The sequence below is a fragment of the Athene noctua genome, chromosome 9 (assembly GCF_965140245.1).
Source record: "Athene noctua chromosome 9, bAthNoc1.hap1.1, whole genome shotgun sequence".
In the NCBI taxonomy this organism is placed as follows: domain Eukaryota; kingdom Metazoa; phylum Chordata; class Aves; order Strigiformes; family Strigidae; genus Athene; species Athene noctua.
In genome coordinates this window covers 17,585,963-17,594,056 of record NC_134045.1, presented here as the reverse complement: position 1 = coordinate 17,594,056, position 8,094 = coordinate 17,585,963, and positions in this window count along the sequence as shown.

Below are 8,094 nucleotides of genomic sequence, written 5' to 3'. Positions count from 1 at the left end.
TCTGGAACATATATATTGCTCTAACCGCCTCTCATCTGAACAAGGCTCCACCACTATGAGAGCACAGTTTCACATTATTATCTTTGGACAAATGTTAAATCACAGCACGGTATATTGCAAGCACCAAATAAAGATTTGAAAGCTGGGTTATAGGACCCTGAAGATATGTGTATCATAGAAATGCTGTGGAAACTTAATTACAGCGATACTACTATACGCTGCTCTGCTAGGCAAGCTATTTAAGTCCTTTCAATAGTGTTTTGCTGTAATGGGAACAGTTCAAGCTGCAATAGCAGGTCTGAGACATAGAAAACATTATAGCAGTTGATCTTATTCCTTCCAATGCACTCGTTTTAATAGGGTTTTTTCTGCTGCTCCACCTATCAGTTGCCCTTATCTCTAGAGAGCACAATTGCCTTTTTTCTGCCATTTGCAGCTAGTTATGATTTTCAGATTCAGCTTAGATGAGCATCACTCAATCTAAAATAAGCATATCTTTTTCACATATCTCATTTATTTGAGGAAACTGAAGGGTTCTTATTGAATGCTGAGCATGTGATTGCGCTGCACCCAAGTAACTCTTTTCTACTAGGTAATAAAGAGCTGCAACACTAGATATTTCTACAGAAGCAGCCAAAGGAAGGAATAAGACAGTATGAGTGGGGATCACCTAGAGAAACAGTTTTCACAGCCCTGACATCAGATAGTCTGATGCCACAATAAGAATGAGAGGCATCTCCTCTCAGAACACAGTTTGAGTTTGTTTTCCCTTCATCCTACTTTCCCAAACTAGGAACTCGGCCCCTCCATCCACATTCCCACATGTACTTCTCCTCCCTTATAACCCCCACCTTTTCCAAACAAGATCCCAAACCCATTTTCTTGTCACACCTTTACCCACCCAAACAATTCTCTCATCCATACTTCCCCAAATCTTTACAAATAATACCATGAGGTTCCTATTTCAGTTCATAAAACCCTATCTGCCTTGGTTTTCTACAATTCTACTTCATGTCACCTAACCCAAGAAAGAAACACTTTCTACAATTGGAGATAGAGCAACAGAGCCTACGGGGAAATCAAGCCCACTTTGTCTACATAAAAGTCACAAATGCCAGCAACAGCAGTACCTACTTTAAAAGAACAGAGCATCACAGGACAAATTTGACCTGCAAAGAGGAGATCTATTCAGTGTCAATCAGCTTTAAGGTTCAGATAGTCTCATCTTCAATGCCAAGACATGATATAAGCCAATTTGTATACAAACGTTATTATCAATTGTCTGCCATTTATCCTCAACCTCTAATACCATGTTTAAATATTAAGACATTTTGCTTAATCTCATCTCTAGCTACAGCTTCCCTAGGATTCTGATTTTTCTTATGAGTAATCCTCTTTTTCATGTAACAGCCTAATGATCTGTCAAATAATGGTAGCTTACTTGCTCAACTAATTGCTTGTTTTTTAATAGAGCATTCTAAAACATAGGTAATGATTGTAGGCCTATTATTTCTCTAAGGAATAAATAATTATGGTCGGATCACTTGCATTTTTCTTACTTTAGCAAAATATGGTAAAAATACATTATTCATGTGACAGCTTTATATTGTCTTGTGTCTTGTTACATCCTTTTCTTTTAAACTTCCATCAATGGCAGGAAGATAATTTTCATAAACTGGTCACTTCGATAAGAATTTCTGAGTGAATTAACCAGTCTTGGCTGTCTTTACATAATAAAACTTGAAATATTAAATGCCAGACATAAAGGTATACTTTTACTGTACCTTGTGTAAACTTCTAAAGTCACATGCAAGCCCACATAAATAATGGCAGCAACACACACGTTTTCCCTGGGTTTCGCTGCCTCTCATGCCCATTTCATCCATGCAGATTACAAGACCACCTAGGGAAGCACCATGCTGTTCCTAAATCCAAGTTCATGTACAGTCTGACCAAGAGCTGCTTCAGGATAGTCGGACTCTGTAAATAAATCTCTTCACAGCAAAACTAATCCCTTACCGTCAATAAAAGGAGTGCTGTTCTTTACTCTCCCTCATCTTGGAGCTGCTGCCCCACAGGCTTACATCTGCAGTAATTCAAATGCAGATGGATATTGGTTTCTAGTGTGCAAGATTTACATCAAGTCCCTCACATGGGGCAACTAAAGGGAAAAGAAAGAGCAAGCATGTACCCTAAGTGGGTGGGACACATTTTCATTTTGTTGTCAGTTCACATTGTCAGAAACAAAATGATTTTGAAAGTAATAGAAAAATCAGTGTAGTAACACTGTCCTCAGCATGGCTTTGAAATCTGTTTATGGAAGCCCCACTGGTGAAGTACATATATAATTACAACTGAAGCTGTATTTAGCTCCAGCCTACACATCATCACAAGGCAGTGTGTTAAATAATGCACCTTTCTCATGTTTCTTACTAAATATGTGATCATTTCATGCATTAAATGTATTGTTTTGATAATACATTCTAGTAGCTTCATAGCCAATGTGCATACACTTTTTGAATATTTCAGTGAAGCAGGAAGTATCTGCACCCTGAGAAGTGATCACCAATACACAAAAATTTCACTGTTTCAGCTGCAGCCTCCCTGCTTCACCTGGGACTTAAAAGTAAGCCCCGAAGAACTAGCAGTATTTGGGGAAACAAGGGCCTTGATGCTCTGCCGACACCACAGTCTCACCAACTCTACAATTTGAGGCTTCCCCACTGGACTCTGGGCAACAACCATGTTGTAAGTCCGTGCTTACTTCTCAGGTGGATGCACGAGAAGAGTGAGCAAGCAACAACCATGGTCACTCTGCTGTCATTGGCACTGCAACATACATGAAACAAGAGCTTCCTATGTTTTTATAGCATGCACCAACTCTCTTCATACCTTTCTACTTTCTCAGAGACGGTCTCTATATATTCACAGATATTTTAATTCATTTTGACTGGAATATCAAGCCACATCACTGAATTTTTAATCAGTATTTTCCATGCCAGATGCACATGTGCATCAGCTGGCATTGGCTTTCACGTTGCCAAAATAACAGTAAATCAACAAAAGGCAATAGTTAGAGTGGTGATACCAGCTATTTTCTGGACAGTTATCATGGGAATATCTTTGTCAATTTAATATGACATTTCAGAGCAGAGTGGAGACATGTTCTTCCCTTTTAAAGTGTGGTCACTTGGAAACTGGCTACATAAATTGACATTGCACTCTGTATTTATTCTTTCTCTATTATTAATGTTTGTTGTATTTACAAGACAAGAAATGCATTTTCTTTGTCAGGACATAAATGCATCTGGAACTTCAAAATCCACATGTTCGCTTTCCTTCTTAAAGCTTGGGAGTTTACAACCAACCTTTCTGATGGTACAATCTGCTACAATTGCTCCATAGCGATTACCTCAAAATCTGGTAGTAGAGATCATACAGAATCATTATTTTATATAAACATATATAAATAAATCTTTTCAATGGTAAGATTTAACAGCAGCTATTTGATTTTGGTCTTGACTCTTAATTTAGTACTAAAATAAATGTGTTATCTTCATTTTGGCCATAGATATTACTTAGACAATTGAAATGCAATTAATTTATTACGTAGAAAATACCGAAGTCTACCACTGTATAAATAACAACTTCTGAACACAACAGGATTTATATTTCCTTGTGCGCCAGCTAAATTTGATCTTTGTTCATTCACCACGTAGTGGCAGTTGCAGCTAAAATACAGCAGATGGCACCGAAATCAGTTCACTACTGCTGTTGATTTCCCCTAAATACCGCCACAATGTGTCACAACTACAACTTCAAACGGGAGTTGGAGTTTACATTATCCAGAGTGAGCATGGATGCAAAGAAATAACCAGCAGATAGTATGTAGATGAACACACTAGCTTAACTTTTGGAGCCTAAGTTGTTTAAAATGCAGTAGCTCTTGGTGTGTCACTGTAAAAACCCTCAAAGTTACTTCTGTAGTATCAACAATGCCAGTGCCCCAGAATAAGCCAAACTCAACCATCTCAATATATTCCAAAGCCCGATTAAATTGTGTCATTTTTAAAAAAACAAAGAAACAAACAAACAAAACCCACCAAAAAAAACAAACCAAACCAAACCAAAAGGCTCTCAAACTCATTTACAGTGTCTCAAACAGTGTCTAGAAGTAGAAGGTAGCACAAGTTGAATCCTTTCCCTCTGTAATAATGGGTTGAGAGAAGGCGACATAATAAAATAATAAAACAGGCTCTTGAGTGTTTTTTTGGCACAGGCAGGGAATACTGTTAGGTAGTTTTAGATTAGGTTGGAAATCAAACAGAGGTAACCACCGGTGGAAAAGACAACGCCGCTGAAGGCATCGCTCATGAGCCTGTACTCAGCTGTGCAGCTGCAGCCACTACCAGAACACACAGCCTGGGGAAATACCAGGGGAGGCAACGGGCAGAGAAAACAGAAGGGACAGAATTTCTGTTCACATCCCTCACATCTTCGCTGTTGGACCTTTGGTTTTTTTTTTCTACCAAGACAACTAACTCTCCTTACACTCCCAAGAACAAAGGCCTTTTAGATATACGATATTATATTTATTAGTGGTAGTAAAAAACCTAAAATGAAGGAGAGGATACAGGATCTGTCCTCATTGCTTTTCCAAACAGCCAAGCTTCATCTGTTGGGAAGAGATCCAGGTAAGGCATTGGAATCAAATTCATGCTACAGAACAGAAATGCATGAGTAAATGCCATATTACTGGTGCCTTATGCTCCTAGTCATGTCAGCACTGGATCACATCCTTGTTTCTGATGCTGGATGATCTGAAAGGAAAAACACGGGCATCTGGGACAACAGCTTTTTTTTCCTAGTGTGCTTGCTTACATTGTTGTGTAGCAGATCTGAAGAGCTAACTGCTGGATCATACAGAAAAAAAAAAAAAAAAAAAAAAATGTAGCCCAAAATTCCAGAAATTAAGTAATCTTTCAACAAATCATGACAACAAGGTTCAAATCTGAAGCCTGTTAGGGTAAACTGAATAATTCATTTACAGTATTTAACAGATGTTCATCTTGGGACACTTTGTAGACCTGTGCTACCTTGGTACTTGATTTCTTGTAAAACAACCAGCCAATAGAGCCTAGATGCCCTTTGCTTTCTTTGGCCTCTGTTTGACAGTCAGTAAATTTTCAGTTAAGTTTGGAGCAAATTTGGATTAATAACAAAGCCATGCTCATCTGTCCAGCTTGTAATGTAAAGTGATGACAGCAAGAGTGGCAGAGACACAACTCAGGTCCATGCATTCAATACCATTTCATTTTTTCTGTTGGGCTTTTGATAAAAGTCAATTGTCCTTTTAAGTACTAAGGAACACAAAAGTGTCCTTCGTGATTACAGGTCACTTACTCAAGCAGCCTGTGGCTTCCTTCCCCTTCAATTCCTTTCTGTTTTCTCCACTGATAATCATGATTTCCCTCTTCAGACAGAAGCCAGCTGTACTGGCTTTTGCTCACCTATACCCTAGAGTGGTCATTCACAACTGCTACTTCTATAATTTTATCCACAATTTCGAGAATATCTTGTTTTGTCAAAGGGATACACAAAGGCTGACTAGAAACTGATGTAGCTAATCTCTTAAAAACGGGGTCTCACCAACCTTTCAAGGGCTGCAGCAATGCAGTCCATCTGATTTCTTTTTGATATCTTTTTACTAGTTTGTGCCACAGTATTGTTTGCTCTTTCCACTGCATTAAACATCATGCTCAGGCTGTCAGAGACAAAGTTTTATCCCAAACCCCAGTACAATCTTTTTGTATTGTAAAACCCTCAGGGTCCATTCCTTTTTCTTTGCTTTGCTCTGTTCCTTTTGTCCCCAAGCCCGCCTTACATTTCCCTGCAAGTGAATTGCGTAAGCCATTTAACTGCCCTGGTTTCCCACCTCTCCAAATCATTTATCACTGTGCTTCTCTCTCCTAGCAAGTGAACTTCTCTGCTCTTGAGGTTTTAAATTAATTGCCAGTTTGCTTATCCTACTGCACATTTATTTCCACAGGTTAGAACTATTAAACCAAAGAACATGTTACATCTACTTTAACAATTAATAGTTTATAAAAAGATGGCTCACTTCATAAGTAGTGCCAGTCTGTCAGGATACAGGGAGAAACACGACTTGAAGGTTGCTGATATAATTATTTAATCCACTTCATACAAAACCTGGCTGCATTTGAATCATCCTCTACACAAGTTCTATTCTGTCACTAGTTTCCATTTCTCACAGCAATTCCTCTCAGGCAGGAGACTCACCATTACATAAGACTAAGCATCACTTCCAGGGCCTTATTTTACCCTCACTTTAGCATGCACAATGCCAGTGAAACCAGGTTTGAGTGGCAAAAGGTTTTCATGAGCCTTAGGGTACATCCCCAAGCATTTTGATCTCCAGTCTGCATTTCTTCCTTACTATTATGAAAAACATTCACAGTTCCAGTGAGGAACTTGGTGCCTTTGTGTATTTATAAATTTTTTACCATCTTCCAGAGGTCCTACAGATTTACAAACACTTCATAAATAAAACAGTAATAAAATGGAGAGGTTTGTGTGTTCATCGGTAAAGCACAAAAGACAACAAATGACAGGGTTTTTACTCCAGCAAGGTGCACTAGGCATTTCCTGCTAGTACACCAGAGTTTCAGAAAGGTAAAATCAATTTTGGGTCACATACATATTTTCTTTTGCTGCCATACTGGCTTCTTCTCATTTGTACTTTTGTTTTGGGTTAACAAATGCATTGCTAGATTCATATGCTTGCCTGCACTAATAATACTGTAGGGTTTGCCTTTTTTCCTCAAGAGCTCTCTATCAAAAGCCTCTTTGACATGCAGAATTACTATTATTACTGGTGGTAGTGATGTTACCTAATTTTAAATGCTGTGTATGACATAATTCAGTATTTCTTTTTATATATTTGTGTATATTAATATATTTGTATATATTTATAGTTATGTATCTGTGGGGACACATATATTGTTATTTGTTGGTAATCCATTGGCCATCTTTAACTCCAAAAGTACCACTGAAATTTATGATAAATTCATGCAAGCACTTATGGAAATAAACACTGAGACTGCATTCACTACCAGATGCTTTAAGGTCCTTGTAAGGTCAATACAAAATAAATTGCATAATTAACTGTAAGTTTAATTAAGGAGTCGCAGAATGAGAGAGAAAAGAACACTGAGATCAAATTTTCCATTCTATATCCTTAAACATTAACTCAGTTGGCATTAGGAAGATTGATATCACAGACAGAGAGTTAGGGGAAATATTGTTGGCTCATCAGTAACGATCTTGGATCCAATTATTTCCTAGTATGTACACACATATTCAAAAAAATACATATGTAGTGAAAGCGACAACAGCATAATTCACCACCTTCCTCAAAAGTCTGCAAGCAGATGAAGAAATAAGAAACTAAATCTGGTCCCATTCCAAAGTCTAAGAGCATCTTTTGTTCCATAGCAAAAGACAGTTGGTAGCTTTAAAAATCAGAAAAATAGCCTCTGAGAATTTGGGCATGACATAAAATTCCTACAGAACACTGTCTTGACATAGCAACTATAGAAATGGAATGAAGAGCCTCTTCATTCTAGATCTCATTTCTTTACATCGCATGTAAAAGAACACAACTTCTCCCTTTGGGCCTTGGTGCTGCTGTAAAATACTGTTTATTGATAATGTTTCATCTGTATTAATAATTTTACATTATTTTTCCTCTTGACAGATGTTATGCCTAAAGAACTAAATCACTTAATTTAAACCTCTAGAAAATATTTTTCAGAATAAATTTACCTGTCCTATAAATCCTAGCTGAAAAAAGGTAAATAGTAACTTTATATATTTAAATTCCATCCTTTTCATTAAAATAGCTTTTAGAACAGAGAAATTTCCTTTTGTTAGTAATTCCACAATATGTCCAAACTCAAAAAATCTGTAGGATCTTGTTGGGAATTCCTTTTCCTTTGATCATATTCAAATCCATTGCTTGAAAATTCCAAACCTGAAAACCATCTTCACCCTAAGTTTTCTTAGAAATGTGTT